This window comes from Rhinopithecus bieti, unplaced genomic scaffold, assembly GCF_001698545.2.
Source record: "Rhinopithecus bieti isolate Rb0 unplaced genomic scaffold, ASM169854v2 scaffold_17882, whole genome shotgun sequence".
NCBI lineage: Eukaryota > Metazoa > Chordata > Mammalia > Primates > Cercopithecidae > Rhinopithecus > Rhinopithecus bieti.
Genome location: NW_016809462.1, coordinates 1201366 through 1217339, shown reverse-complemented (window position 1 = coordinate 1217339; position 15974 = coordinate 1201366). Strand labels below are relative to the sequence as shown.

General features: G+C 44.4%; 1 protein-coding gene and 1 pseudogene across 5 annotated transcripts in view; one reads left to right on the top strand and one right to left on the bottom strand.

Annotated features, from left to right (window-relative positions):
* PDZD2 (PDZ domain containing 2) overlaps positions 1 to 15974 on the top strand; it is a 498374-nt gene that overhangs the window by 202759 nt on the left and 279641 nt on the right. The gene's annotated exons all lie outside the window — the stretch shown is intronic.
* LOC108540386 (ADP/ATP translocase 2 pseudogene) lies at positions 14813 to 15958 on the bottom strand (annotated as a pseudogene). The gene has a single exon (XR_001888655.1). The product of XR_001888655.1 is annotated as an ADP/ATP translocase 2 pseudogene (transcript).

Genomic DNA, 15974 nt, shown 5'->3' with positions numbered 1-15974 from the left:
CAGTGAGCCGAGATCGCACCATTGCACTCCAGCCTTGGGGGACAAGAGCGAGACTTTGTCTCAAAAAAATAAATAAATAAAATAAATAAATAAACGGGCGGGGTGCGGTGGCTCACGCCTGTAATCCCAGCACTTTGGGAGTCCGAGGCAGGCGGATCGTGAGGTCAGGAGATTGAGACCATCCTGGTCAACATGATGAAACCCTATCTCTACTAAAAATACAAAAAATTAGCCAGGAGTGGTGGCAGGCGCCTGTAATCCCAGCTACTTGGGAGGCTGAAGCAGAATTGCTTGAACCCGGGAGGCAGAGGTTGCAGTGAGCTGAGATCGTGCCATTGCACTTCAGCCTGGGCAAAAAGATAGAAACTCCATCTCAAAAAAGTAAAAAATAAAAATAAAAAAAATAATGATAAAAAGATCATAGAGAACATGAGGCCAAGCACAGTGGCTCGCACCTGTAATCCCAACACTTTGGGAGGCCGAGGTGGGCGGATCACTTAAGGTCAGGAGTTTAAGACCAGCCTGGCCAACATGGTGAAGCCATGTTTCTACTAAAAATACAAAAAATTAGCCAGGCGTGGTGGTCCACACCTGTAGTCCCAGCTACTCGGGAGGCTGAGGCAGGAGAATTGCTTAAACTTGGGAGGCAGAGGTTGCAATGAGCCGAGATCGGGCCACTGTACTCCAGCCTGGGTGACAGAGTGAGACTCTGTCTCCAAAAAAAAAAAAAAAAAAAAAATTGGCCAGGCATGATGGTGTGTGCCTGTAGTCCCAGCTGCTTGTGAGGCTGAGATGGGAGATCACCTGAGCCCAGTAGGTAGAGGCTGCAGTGAGCTGAGATTGCACCACTGTACTCTAGCCTGGGTAAGTAACACAGTAAAACCCTGTCTCAAAAATAAAAAGCAAAAAGTAAATGAAGTAAGACTAAAGAAACTAAGATGAACAGCTAAAAAAGAAAGCAAGAAAAAATATATATACATATGGTACTTGTAAAGTTTGGAAACAGATAAAATACACAAAATTCTGTGAGGTCTTCAATCCGTAAAAAATGAAATTATATTAAAAATTATATTCTGTGTTTTACAGGATGGGAAACATCACACACCAGGGCCTGTCGTGGGGTGGGGGGAGGCGGGAGGGATAGCATTAGGAGATACACCTAATGTAAATGACGAGTTAATGGGAGCAGCACACCAACATGGCACATGTGTACATATGTAACACACCTGCACATTGTGCACACATACCCTAGAACTTAAAAGTATTTAAAAAAGAAAAAAAAAAAGAGCTACAAGAGAACAAGCAAAAAAAAAAAAGGCATCAACAAGAGTGTAGGTAATTATAAAATTGAGTGACAGGGCATTCATTATGGTATTAGCTTTATTGTTGTGTACGGTTAAAATTTTTTATAATAAAATGTTTTTAAAAGGTGAACAGCAAATGATAGGCACTTGTGTCCTCGCTTGACCACAGAGCAAGCTGTGTGATCTCTGGAAAGTTCCTTAACTATACAGAGAAAATTTTGGTTAGTGTAGATAATCTATAGGGTGCTCTCTCCCGCTCTTGATTTCTATAACACTTTTTTTTTCAGTTATATTATTCATAGAATTTTACACTCAGAGATCTGGGGGGACCCAAGAAATCAGTCAGTAAGATCCGGACTTAAATTCCAGGTCTCATACACACTTGCTTTGGATAAGTCACTTAAATACCTGAGGCTCAGTTTAATCCTCTGTAAACTAGGAATAATTACTATAATTTTTCAGAGATTGGTAAAGACAAGATGTGGAATGTACTCAAATGTAGACCCAGCACCCTGGAGGCACTTAACAAATGTAAAGTATTGCAAAAAAAAAAAAATTGTATTCTGTGTTTTAATATTTTATGGACCCCAGGTATATTTTATTATTATTATTATTTTTTAATTTTTTTTTGAGATGGAATCTGGCACTGTTGCCCAGGCTAGAGTGCAGTGGCATGATCCCGGCTCACTGCAACCTCCGCCTCCCGGGTTCAAGCAATTCTCCTGCCTCAACCTCCCAAGTAGCTGGGATTACAGGCACCCACCATCACAACCAGCTAATTTTTGTATTTTTATTAGAGATGGGTTTTCGTCATGTTGGCCAGGCTGGTCTTGAACTCCTGACCTCAAGTGATCCACCTGCCTCAGCCTCCCAAAGTGCTGGTATTACAGGCATGAACCACCGTGCTGGGCTGAGGTATATTTTAATCCTCAGAAACCCATGGAGCTGGAAATGCTCCTCAAAGAGATCCGTATAATCACGTGGCTCAGCAGCATAAACAGCCTCTCAACTCTGGAATCACAGTTTAAAGATTTTGATAATTAACTCTCCTTTTCTACTTTGAAAAAGAAGCCCAAATTCAAACAGGTAAACAGTCATGTCAATTTGCAGGTGAGTTTTCAAAAGCTCATCTGGAGGCATTGTTCTCTGAAAATAAATTAAATAGAACAAAGGCTGGGCAAACAAGTCATCATCGTTTTCTTCAGAAGGCCATGGTTTTCAGTGGTAGTTTTTCATTGACCAGAGTAGGCCAATGTCGATGTAAATGTAACTCTAAAACCTCCCTGCCACTCTCACGTTACAGCACAGCCAGGGCATCTAGGCAAGCCACAGAGAATTCCCGGTCTGGGGCATTCCCAGGAGGCCAGGTCTGTGAACACATTCTGGACACCTGGCTTAGCTAACCTCCACATCAATTCTGTTGTGAGAGTTTCTTCATCTTCATCATCCTTAAGAGTCTCTAATGGGTTGGGGGAGAGGGCTCAGCCTCTGCATCCCCCATCCTCTAATGTGGCTTCTCAGCATGCGTCCTTCCTGCCTTGCAGATCATCTGACCTGCAGGGACCCCAGAAGCTCTCACCAGAAAGAGATTTGGGTGCCTGTTCTGCATACAGGTTGCCCTGTCCTGCCATCCCTGCATTGTTGTTAACTGCAGAAAGACAGGAAAAGGTCGTCACTTTTGAGTTCCTTCAGTTTGCTTTCAATTCTTTTACTCCCCTCAAGAGGTCATCTTTGAAGACGAGTTCTGTTGACAGGGGGTGCAAAATCTTCATTTATCTTTGTAGTACTCTTTGAAGAGGACTTCTGAGTTCACAGCAAACAGTAAGACGAATGTTTGCTTTAGTGATCTTTTATCGTTTTATCCTTTGTAATGACCACAGAAGAGAAAGGAGTTTGCACATAAGTTATAAATACTCATGTCAAGGGACAATGTGGTAAAAGAAAAAAAAAACAACAGATTTTAAGAACTCATTGGTGTTACTATAGAGTAAATAACTGGCAAATATTTGGTTCATGAGCGCATTTAAGGTTTAGAACTGAGATCTACTGCCTAAGAGACAGGAACCTGAGCTTTTAGGTAGAAGGGAGATGGAATATAATCTTTATTTTCAAGAAACTTAGGCCGGACATGGTGGCCCATGCCTGTAATCCCAGCACTTTGGGAGGCTGAGGTGGGCTGATCGCTTGAGCATCACAAGTTCAAGACTGGCCTGAGCAACATGGCAAAACCCTATGATATGGTTTGGCTGTGTTCCCACCCATATCTCCTCTTGAATTGCAGTTCCTATAATCCCCATGTGGAGTGGGAGAGACCTGGTGGGAGGTAATTGAATAATGGGAGCAGTTAACCCCCTGCTGCTGTTCTCCTGACAGTGAGCTCTCACGAGATCTGATGGTTATTTATTTATTTATTTATTTAGAGATAAAGTCTTGCTCTGTCGCCCAGGCTGGAGTGCGGTGGCATGATCTTGGCTCGCTGCAAGCTCCGCCCTCCGGGTTCACACCATTCTCCTGCCTCAGCTTCCTGAGCAGCTGGGACTACAGGTGCCTGCCACCATGCCCAGCTAATTTTTGTATTTTTAGTAGAGATGGGGTTTCACTGTGTTAGCCAGGATGGTCTTGATCTCCTGACTTTGTGATCCTCCCGCCTTGGCCTCCCAAAGTGCTGGGATTACAGGCGTGAGCCACTGTGCCCAGCCAAGATCTGATGGTTTTACAAAGGGTTTTTCCCTCTTTGCTCAGCACTTCTTGCCATCATGTGAAGAAGGATATGTTTGCTTCCCCTTCTGCAATGATTGTAAGTTTCCTGAGGCCCCCCCCAGCCATGTGGAACTGTGAGCCAATTAAACCTCTTTCCTGTATAAATTACCCATTCCCAGGCAGTTCTTCAGAGCAGCATGAGAATGGACTAGTACACCCTGTATCTACCAAAAAATACAGAAATTAGCCAGGTATGGTGGCATGCACCTGTACTCCCAGCTACTCAGAATGCTGAGGTGTGAGGATCACCTGAGCCTAGGGAAGCAGGGAGGTTGAGACTGCAGTGAGCCGTAATCATGCCAATGCACTCCAGCCTGGGTGAGACGATGTTTAAAACAAAACAAAAAAACCTAATTTTATTCCGAAGGTTTCTTTGGTTGGGGGAAAAAACCCTGAAAGTTTAATTACAATGGGCCTTGCAAATGCTATTTATTAGTCATTTTCATTAGATAGATAGATAGATAGATAGATAGATAGATAGATAGTCCAGAGGTCTTTTATTTTTTTAACAGTTATTATGCCATGAATGCATAGGGAATGAGTTCCAGCAGCTCAGGCTACTTCCCACTGGTTCTCACAAAATGTGCTTCTCTGAGTGGAGCAGGCTGGTGCTTCAGTTGAACCCAGTTACCTTTCTCTTTGGCTTCTTTCTTTTTCTGATCATTTTCCTCACACGTTTCAGGAAGCTATCTCAACTCTTAGAGTGCTTAATGTCCTCAATATGCACATTAATTCTCTTGGCAAGAATCTCGCCCTTAACTTGTTTGTTTATGACAGTGCCAACAGCATGCTGGGGAACATTGTAGACTCTTCCAGTTTTGCCATGGTAACACCTGTGGGGTGTTCCTTTTTGAACATTACTCACTGCCTTGATGCCTACAATATCACCTTTCTTATAGATTCGCATATACATGGCCAAAGGAATAACTCTATGTTTTCTTAAAGGCCTGGAGAACATACCGGGTACCTCTCCTCTTTCCCTTTGTGTTAGTCATTTTGGCGAATTACTGGAGGATGGCGGTTCCACTCATTATGTTTTTGAAGCCTTATTTTGGTTTATGTTTTAAAGTATGTTATCAAAAGGAAAAACATTTAAATTATAAAAGCACTATCTACTCAATTCAGTAAGGCATCCAGTGGTGGGATGTCGCTAATATCTCGTCTATTTTGTCCTGAACTTTCTCCATGCGCACGTGTACACATGCACACACACACAAACACACACATCTACAAGAATGGTTTGCTTGGGCTACACACATCTGTGGGTATGAAGTTAATGAGTCCTGATTCCACTACTTAACTAATGTGTGACCTTGGGTTATTTCTTAACCCCACTAAGCCAGGCTTTCCCTAACTGTAAAATGGAATTAAGAACAATACCCAGCCAGGTGCAGTGGCTCACACCTGTAATCCCAGCACTTTGGGAGGCCGAGGTGGGCGGATCACGAGGTCAAGAGATCGAAACCATCCTGGCTAACATGGCGAAACTCCGTCTCTACTAAAAATATAAAAATTAGCCAGACGTGGTGGTGGGCGCCTGTAATCCCAGCTGCTCGGGAGGTGGAGGCAGGAGAATCACTTGAACTCAGGAGGCAGAGGTTGCAGTGAGCCAAGATTGCACCACTGCACTCCAGCCTGGCAACAGAGCGAGACTTGTCTCAAAAAAACAAAAAAACAATACCTGGCTAGGCGCAGTGGCTCACACCTGTAATCCCAGCACTTTAGGAGGCTGAGACAAGCAGATCATGAGGTCAGGAGTTCGAGACCAGCCTGGCCAATATGGTGAACCCCATCTCTACTAAAAATACAAAAATTAGACAGGCGTGGTGGTGCGTGCCTGTAGTCCCAGCAACTCAGGAGGCTGAGGCAGGAGAATTGCTTAAACCCGGGAGGCAGAGGTTGCAGTGAGGCGAGATCGTGCCATTGCACTCCAGCCTGAGTAACAGAGCAAGACTCCATCTCAAAAAAAAAAAAAAAAAAAAAAAACAATACCTAACTCCTAAGGCGATGAGAGATGAAATGAGGATCTGCATGTGAAGGCTTATCACGGGGACTGACATGCCATGAACACTTAATGAAGGTGAGCCGTTAATTTGTAACTTTCTCTTGTCACTTTAAAAAAACATAGCTTGATAAGCCTTTTGGTAGCTTTGAAAAACTACCAGTTCTCCTCCATGTCATCCCTGTCTTAGCAGGGATTTGCATATATATTTGAACTCTTCTACACAAGTTAGAATCCTGAACCTACAATTACAGTCATTGTTAATATAATGTTTATGCACACTTACAGTTATTTGCCAGCTCATTCTAGCTCACAACACCTCTGCGACGTAATTGTCATTATCCCCAGTTAAAGGAGAGAATCCAGGCTGGTAAAGGAGGGCTGAGATCTAAATCCTGGCCTCCTGGCTCCACAGCCTCTGTTCTTACCCGGCCACTCATTCTGACACAGCCCATCCCCAGTCAACAGCACAGCCTTCCAAAGGCACTGGGATAAGTCTGAAAGCAGATTCCTGGCCCGAATCTGACTGGCTCCTAATAGAGCAACTGCTATCTGCTAGGCAGGGAAGGCCCCCTGGACCAGAAATCAAGAAACCTGGGTTCCTGGAAGTTCCCACATCCTTCTCACAGTTTCATCACTTGCGGGGTAGGTATAATAATATCGATCATTCTTTCCTTGTGGGATGAAGTGATAGCCAGATAAAAGTGATAATACTAACAATATGACAGGAGTTTAAGAAGGTATAGAAGTCTTTTGTGACTATGTACTGATACTTTTATGACTAATTACTAATACTTTCATTATTAGTTACTATGAACCAATAATAATGAAAGTTTTTGTTTTTTTACTACCCCCCCCTTTTTTTTTCCTTTTTTCTTTTTGAGACAGAATTTTGCTTTTGTTGCCCAGGCTGGAGTGCAATGGTGCGATCTTGGCTCACTGCCACCTCTGCCTCTTGGGTTCAAGTGATTCTCCTGTCTCAGCCTCCAGAGTAGCTGGGATTACAGGCATGCACCACCACACCCGGCTAATTTTGTATTTTTAGTAGAAACAGGGTTTCACCATGTTGGTCAGGCTGGTCTCGAACCCTGACTCAGGTGATCCTCCCGCCTCGGCCTCCGAAAATGCTGGGATTACAGGCGTGAGCCACTGTGCCCGGCCTACCACCCTTGTTTTTAATGATATTCTTCATGACTCTGGTAATTCAAAGTGTTTTCTCACCTTGGGTATATTAACAACAACCTTTTTTTTTTTTTTAGATGGAGTCTTGCTGTGTCACCCAGGCTGGAGTACAGTGGCACAGTCTCAGCTTACTGCAACCTCCACCTCCTGGGTTCAAGCAGCTCTCCTGCCTCAGCCTCTCAAGTAGTTGGGATTACAGGTGCCCACCACAATGCCCGGCTAATTTTTGTATTTTTTAGTAGAGATGGGGTTTCACCATGTTGGCCAGGCTGGTCTCAAACTCCTGACCTCAAGTGTCCGCCTGCCTTAGCCTCCCAAAGTGCTGGGATTACAGGCATGAGCCCCCGCGCCCAGCCGTTAACAACTTTCTATTGATCTCATCATGTCCTTCATTCCATGTTAACCAGCCTGCCCGAGTTTCCACCAGATCTTCCTTGCTACCCTGGTTCCCTCTCCGAGTCTCCCCCACAGTGTTCCATGTGTAAACTGGAAAGTAGTCATAACAGGGTTACAGCTCCCCTTCATACCCTTCCCTCGCAGACATGCATTTATAAATAGGCTAAACTCCACCCTCCTTGGGGTTAAAGTGAGGTGGGCCCTTTGTACAGTGCCATGTGTAAACAGTGTGGCTTTTGAGATGGCCCCTAAAGCCTGGAGAGGAAGCCACGTTTTTCATTTGTGAGAAAATTATTCAAGGTCCTATCTGGTCCTTTGCTTTTCCCAAGTAGGAGCTTTTTCAGCTTATGGAGAGCAGTGGTGGACCAGGTAAGATCAGAACTGAGGCTGGAGTCCTAAAGTTGCTTTTCTGGAGGATTTCCTAGAGTTGGAGAACATGGAATAATTAGAAAGGGGCATCTGATCCTTGAGGTCAATTTGGAAGAATTGAGGGAGCTACCTACCCTCAATTCAGTGTTTCCTCAATGTGGTTCATTGACTTGTAAAGAGGAGACATTTTGATATATCACTATAAGAGAGCAAGTCAAGGTGAAGCACTCAATTGAATGGTAATTGCTTGGGAAGGGAAGAAGGGTCAAAGTGGTTGAACTTAATGATGCAAAAAGAACGATCATGAGAAAGAGAATTATAAACAGAGAGAGGTTAGGCAAAGGTGAGGGACTTCAAGTTAGCTATAAAGAAAATGATTAGAAACCTATTCTGGGAAGCAGATGTCCATCAGAGTGAGAAACAGAGACCACAAAGGAATATCTTCAAGCTTCTCAACTTTTAACAATGTGCATATGTTTTGTTTACCATATATTTACCTCTTACTGAGTATAGAAATGATTTTTGTCAAGACCAGTAGTAAGGACTTGGTTGTTATAAAATAAGATTGTCAGCTTTAGTAAATGAAAATTCCATGTGATTTTGGGATCTACTTGGAGTAAAATAATTACTAATTTTTCATCTGTGATTCAAATTTAACTGGGTCTCCTGTATTTTATCTGGCAATGTTAGTATAAACCTGTGTAAGGAAAGGCACCAGCCCCTGCTAGATGAAGGTTTGTAGGGGAAAGGAACAGCCTCTGGGATACTATCCAGCTTTAACTCTCCTTTATAGAAGGCCCTTCATGGTAACACAGCACTCACTATTATAAAGCCATCTGACAGGGCCGGGTGTGGGCCCGGCCTAGAGGTGAGCAATGGGTGTAATTGATTTTATGCTTCTGAGTTTACGTTGCCCAATGCCCAGTTCTCAGGGATAGGTCAAAGCAGAAGACCTCTGTGAGCAAGAACAAGTTTCTTTGGTGCAAGAAACAGGGCAAGGGGAACGTATTAGTCCGTTTTCACACTGCTATAAATACCCGAGACTGGGTAATTTATACAGGAGAGAGGTTTAATTGATTCACAGTTCTGCATAGCTGGTGGGGGGAGTGCAGGAAATGTACAATCATGGCGGAAGGCAAAGGAGAAGCAAGTACCCACTTCACAAGGAGCCAGGAAAAAGAGCGAAGGGGGAAGAGCCCCTTGTAAAACCATCAGATTTCATGAGAACTCACTCACTATCATGAGAAGAGCATGGGGGAAACCACCCCCATGATCCAATCACCTCCCACCAGGTTCCCTCCCCTGACACATGGGGAGTACATTTTGAGATGAGATTTGGATGGGGACACAGCCAAACCATGTCAGGGAAGATGGAGCAGGTACAGGCAAGGGTGCTTTTGTCTTATGCCTTGGAAGAGAAACCATGGAAAAATCGTTATCCTATGCAATTGACAGGAATATGTATTAATGGGATTAAGGTTGGGTAAGATTCTGTATCCAGTTAGTAGGAGTTCATGAATGCTTCTTGCAGATGGGGGGACTCTTTTATTTTATTTTATTTTATTTTATTTTTTATTTTGAGACATAGGCTTACTCTGTTACTCAGGCTGAAGTACAGTGGCATGATCTCAGCTCACTGCAACCTCTTCCTCCCAGTTTCAAGCGATTCGCCTGCTTCAGCCTCCTGAGTAGCTGGGATTACAGGTGTGTGCCACCACGCCCAGCTAATTTTTGTATTTTTGGTAGAGATGGGGTTTGACCATGTTGGCCAGACTGGTCTCAAACTCCCGATGTCAGGTGATTGGCCCACCTTGGCCTGCCTAAGTGCTGGGATTACAGGCGTGAGCCACTGCACCCAGCCTGTTTTGTTTTATTTTCAAATAAAACAATAAAATACTGTGTTTTCTATAAAGTAAACAGGGTATCAGATGGGAGGGAGTAACCACTCCACACAAGTCAGATCACCACTGGAAAACTTTCAAGATGTTTGGGAAGGAGGCTCTTTAAGCCAAGCCCAGGTCTTGACTGGCTGAAATAGTGGAATAAGCTGGGTGACAGTGGGAGGAAAGGGCAATGTAAGATATTTAGGGGGCTGTGAAGACTAGATTCAAAGTCTATGCTTTGTATGAAAGGAAGTGAGCAGCACTCTATACCTTGGAGCAACTCAAGTGTAAAAGGAGTACGGTAATTGGTGAAAAGAAATTGCTGCAGGCAGCAACGGCAGAGAGGATGCGGAAGGGGTGAGGACGGGGGCCTAGTGGTGAGGAATCTAGCAAAAGGAAATTATTTTTGTACATAAGAAATTCTATTGTTCAACATGCACCAGCCAATCCTTTACTGAGAGCTTTATCACCTGTGGCCTCTGAGGATCCAGAGATGAGTGAATTCCAGTATCTGCCCTCAAGGGATCGACAATCTAGCAGAAGGAGAGAGCCTGTAAACAGAGCAACTCTGGAGTTTTATTTGACAAAAGGGAAGTGCTGGCCCACAGCGAGTCACTTTGGCCAGGCACCATCTTTTCCTGCCTGGATTCATGTGACAGCTTCCTCACCCCTCTTTCCACCTCTGCCCAGCTGGTCTTCTGGGATGTGCTCCTCCTTGAATTCAGTGTAATCAATCTCTCTCTCTCTCTCTCTCTCTCTCTCTCTCTCTCTCTCTCTTTCTCTCCCCTCTCTCTCTTTCTTCTCTCTCTCTCTCTACATTTTGAGATGGAGTTTCTCTCTCTCTCTCTCTTCTTTTTTGAGATGGAGTTTCACTCTTGTTGCCCAGGCTGGAGTGCAATGGTGTGATCTCAGCTCCCTGTGATCTCCGCCTCCTGGGTTCAAGCAATTCTCCTGTCTCAGCCTCCTGAGTACCTGGGATTACAGGCACCTGCCACCATGCCCAGCTAATTTTTGTATTTTTGATAGAGACATGGTTTCACTGTGTTGGATAGGCTGGTCTCGTACTCCTTACCTCAAGCTATCTGCCCGCATTGGCTTCCCAAAGTGCTTGGATCACAGGCGTCAGCCACTGTGCCCAGCCCAAAATATTTTAAAGTAAGTTTCAAAAAATAAAGAGTCGGCCGGGCGCGGTGGCTCAAGCCTGTAATCCCAGCACTTTGGGAGGCCGAGACGGGCGGATCACAAGGTCAGGATATCGAGACCACCCTGGCTAATACGGTGAAACCCTGTCTCTACTAAAGAATACAAAAAACTAGCCGGACGACGAGGCGGGCGCCTGTAGTCCCAGCTACTTGGGAGGCGGAGGCAGGAGAATGGCGTGAACCTGGGAGGCGGAGCTTGCAGTGAGCTGAGATCCGGCCACCGCACTCCAGCCTGGGCGACAGAGCCAGACTCCGTCTCACAAAATAAATAAATAAATAAATAAATAAAGAGTCAGTAGGGACATTCCAGGCAAGGTGATGACCATCAGAAAAGTTCATGAGTGAATTCACAGGTCGTCTTTTCTTGGTGTGAGCTGAGTCCATGTAAATTGATGTCTGGGAACTTAAGTGTCAGAGATTCTTTTTCACTAAGGGCTGCGTGAGTGAACTGATGTCTTTCTTCATCTGTACAATGGGGATAATAGTGTCTGCCACATGGGCTTTTGGGGGAGGATTAAAAGCAAATTTAGCGGATCACGAGGTCAGGAGATCGAGACCATCCTGGCTAACATGATGAAGCCCCGTCTCTACTAAAAATACAAAGAATTAGTCAGGTGTGGTGGTGGGCACCTGTAGTCCCAGCTACTAGGGAGGCTGAGGCAGGAGAATGGCGTGAACCCGGGAGGCGGAGCTTGCAGTGAGCCGAGATGGCGCCATTGCACTCTAGCCTGGGCGACAGAGCCAGACTCCATCTCAAAAAAAAAAAAAAAAAAAGCATGATGCCTGAGACGTAGTTAATGTCCAATCAACATTAACTGTGGTTATTTTTACTGTGTTATTGTTAATATTAGAGTGCAAATAGTTGTTTTCCCATCGCCTAGTTCTGTACCCGATTTATAGTAGGCATTCAATATGTAGTTGCAGGAACGAATGCATTTGAGTCTCTTGATTTGTACTCATTTGTTCGACAATTCTTTATTGGGCACTTGTATATGCTAGGCATAGGTCTAGGGCCTGGGAATAAAACAGTGTCGGTCCATGTCACCTTTCCCTGTAAGAGCTTAATGTCTACAAGGGTAAGCAGACAGATGGATGGGCAGTGGGGATGCTACTTGGGCACCAAGGAGGGCTCTGAATGTGTTCTAGGGAAGGGGTCACCTTCTCCCTGGAGAAAGTGCTATCTAAACTGAGTCCTGAGAGGTAAGTAGGAATTGGCAAGTGATAGTGGTTACAGTGGGAAGGACAACCTCAGTTTCAGTATGTTCAGAGGCCCAAGGTAAGAAAGAACCTGTCTTGTTACGCACAGCTTGGGCAGGTGGTTTAGTTCAGGACATCTCCCAGAGATGCTTCAAGATGACTGGACACTACAGTTCAGTTTTACATTTTCTCATATACAACTGCACACAAATTATTCATCTTTTCAAGACTGTGAAAGGTAGAAATGGAAGAAGATATTGTTACCACGTAAGTAGAATGGGAGATGAGAGGAATTCTCTCTTTCTCTCTCTCCATCAGATGCCAGTAAGCAATCAGATTATCAAATATCTCCAGACATTGTCCAATGTCCCTGTGGGGGTAGGGAAAGGGTGTGTAAAATAACACCTGATTGAGAGTCACTGGCTTACAATATCAGGCATCATCCTAGACACTCAGCCTCTCCTCCTCAACAAGTCTTTAAGGCAGATGGTTTAAATATAAGGACAGGAAATGTCAAATGACCTACCCAGAATCTCATGGATAATCATTATGGGATTTGGACTTTAAACCCAGGACTTTCTTATTCCACTACATCTCCACACTGCCATATAACACACGGTTCTAACACCGAAGGAACTTCAGAGCTATTTGGAGAGGTGTGGTGTGAACCAAGTAAGTTTCAATATGTTCCCTGGAGAATGAGTGATGTGAGCACTCAGAAGAGAGAGGTAACAGTGGGAGGGAGGTCAGGGAACATGTCCTGCAGAGATTAGAATGTTCTTTGCATATTTATGGGCAAACAGTGAGTTTGTGCCCAGAAGTGGCAGGAAGTAAGATCCAGACAGATAGCATTGGGTAGCAGTTAAGAGCAAACACTGGTTCCAAATAGACTCTCAGTTCCAGCTCCTCTACTTATTAGTTGTGTGACCATGAGCTACTTAGGTAATCAGTTTCATTGCCTATAAAATGGGTTGCTGTAATAATAGTACATATTCTAAGATTGTAATAAGGATTTAATGACCTAATATATAAAAGACTTAGAACAGGTCTTGGCATCCTGTATATGTTCGATAGATGCTAGCTACTTAGTACCTGGTTCTGTTGGACTTCAAATAGAGTTTAGAATCTATATTGTAAATAATAGCAGCTTTTGAATCAAGGCCTGCAAAGATGTTCCATAGGCACCACAATCTCCCTTCCTGTGTGCACTGGAAGATCACAAATTAGTATATCTTTGGGTCAGAAACCAGTCTCTGGTTCCATCTTATTCCATGAACTGTTCTGTTCCTAGAGATCTATGTCAAATGATTCAGCCCCTCTGTGGTGGCTTTGGTTTTGAAGCATTTTGTTTGTTTGGTTGGTTTTTTGTTGTTGTTGTTGTTGTTTAGATGGAGTCTCGCTCTGTCACCCAGGCTGGAGTACAGTGGCGCAATCTCGCCTCACTGCAACCACCGCCTCCCAGGTTCAAGTGATTCTCCTGCCTCAGCCTCCCAAGCAGCTGGGATTACAGGCGTGCACCACTGCACCTGGCTAATTTTTTGTATTTTTAGTAGAGACAAGGTTTCACCATGTTGGCCAGGCTGGTCTCAAACTCCTGACCTCTGGTGATCCACCCACCTTGGCCTCCCAAAGTGCTGGGATTAGAGGCGTGAGCCACCATGCCTGGCCGGGTTTGAAGCATTGAGGACATCTTCCCAACAGAGCTGCCAAGAGGGAAAGAGACACGGGCATCTGTTCAGACTTCATTCACTCATCCATCCATTCACTCAACATTTACTGAATACCTTTCAAATTCTGGGCATCATGTTTCCATTAACTACATCTGGAACACCAATAAGGCACCACCCCGCCTGTGTGTCAGCCGAAAGTTGATTGGATAGAACTGTCATTGTTTAGTTTCAGGGCGATTCAAAGTTATATTTGTGGATTGTGTCAGAATCCTGAGGTTTTTTCTCATGCTTTGCTTGGTGCCACTGCTGGGCTTTGTGTTTGTGGAGAGCTTGTGGCCCTGGATGTGGTCAGGGATCTTCTCCTGGGAATTTCCACTTTCTTCCTCTCTTCAGCTGTTTATAGCTGCATAAGGTTTAGATCTGTTAGCAAACACTTGTATAATTAGCCCCTCTCTGTTTACAGATTCAGGATAAATTGTCCTAATGGGAAAATATCTGTCCTTTAGAGTAATTTGGATCAAGGCTTTTTATTTTTTGTTTGTGTCTGCTTCTCTTGCCTTTCTAAAAATCATTTTGCTGTCTGTTTCACTCATGAATCATCTACTGTTGATATACAACAGCACTCAATAAACCTCGTTAAAAATCTTGTCTTGATCTAAAAGTAGTTGACATTGGGGAAATATGTGACCCATCCATATGCTGTCTCATAGATCTGAATTGAAGGAAACATGGGATTGTAAGGCTCTTTGGGGACATCTGATAAGAAGCCCACAGAAATGACCAGCCAGAGGTCTGTGTTGAGCTGTGACATGAGTCTCTGTTCTGTAGGGTGGGGTTTTTTTTTTTATTATTTTAGATATTTTTATTTCTCCAAATTTGTTATTTATCAGGAGTGACTGAAATAAAAAATACAATTGAGTCCCATCATCATCATGGAAATGGCTTTAAGAGAAAACTGGTCAGATGAATATTATTGCTTCCCATTTTCAACCAGTAAATAGTTGCCACTGAGAAATTGACAGCCAGGAGTCTGTCAAGAATGCTCAAGATATGTTATATAATACAACATGCCTGTTCACAGGGGAAAAAATCCTAGGAAATAACTTATGTGTACTTCTTGATTTCATCATACAAGACAAGCACAAAAGCACCACCCATGCCTCTGAGAACATTGGACCATGCACCCTTGAAAAAAGCTTTGCCTCCTTCATCACGAGCTATCTTCCTCCAGCAGTCAAGCGTGCCTGTGTACATGATGTCAGTTCCTTTGCGCCCTGACTGCATCATCATGCGGCGGCGAACAGTGTCAAATGGATAGGAAGTCACCCAGCCAACAGCAGTGGACAGTCCCTGTGCGATCATCCCAGCTGATGACAATGTGAGTGTCGTGGGATCCGGAAGCATTCGCTTTGCAGGTCATAGAACCGAAGTAGGCCCGCCGGTAGATTGATAATACCCTGCACAGATCACATGAAAGCCTTGGTAACAGCCCTTAATCCCATCAGATTGTAGACTTTAACCAGCAGTCACCGAGGCTCGAATTCCTTTCAGCTCCAGCTTTACCCCACATCAGCTGCTAGACGGTAACGGGCAAAATCAAGAGGGTACCAAAACACAGGGAGTGGCCTGCGGCACACCCGATGCCAGATTCCCTGCAAGTACGCCAAAACTGGGTTCCTCTTGTCCACACCACCCCAGGAAGTATCTGCTTGTATTATCTTTGAAGGCAGAAGTTAAGAGCCTGGGTGGGGAAGTGATCGGATACAATTGCCAGGTTACTGCGCCAGAAGACAGACCCCTGCTTTCCTTGGGAATTACGGACCACCCAGCTATAATGCCTTTGGTATTGCTTATCGCGTGATCTGTTTGCTGGCACTGCACCTGCAGCACGCAGCTTGACCTGCTCGATGGGCGCTACCGCCGTCTTGGAGATGGCTGTGGCCACTCCACCTGCCAGGAAGTCCTTGGCGAAGGACACAGCGGCAGCTGTCATGTTGAAAGGAAAGAAG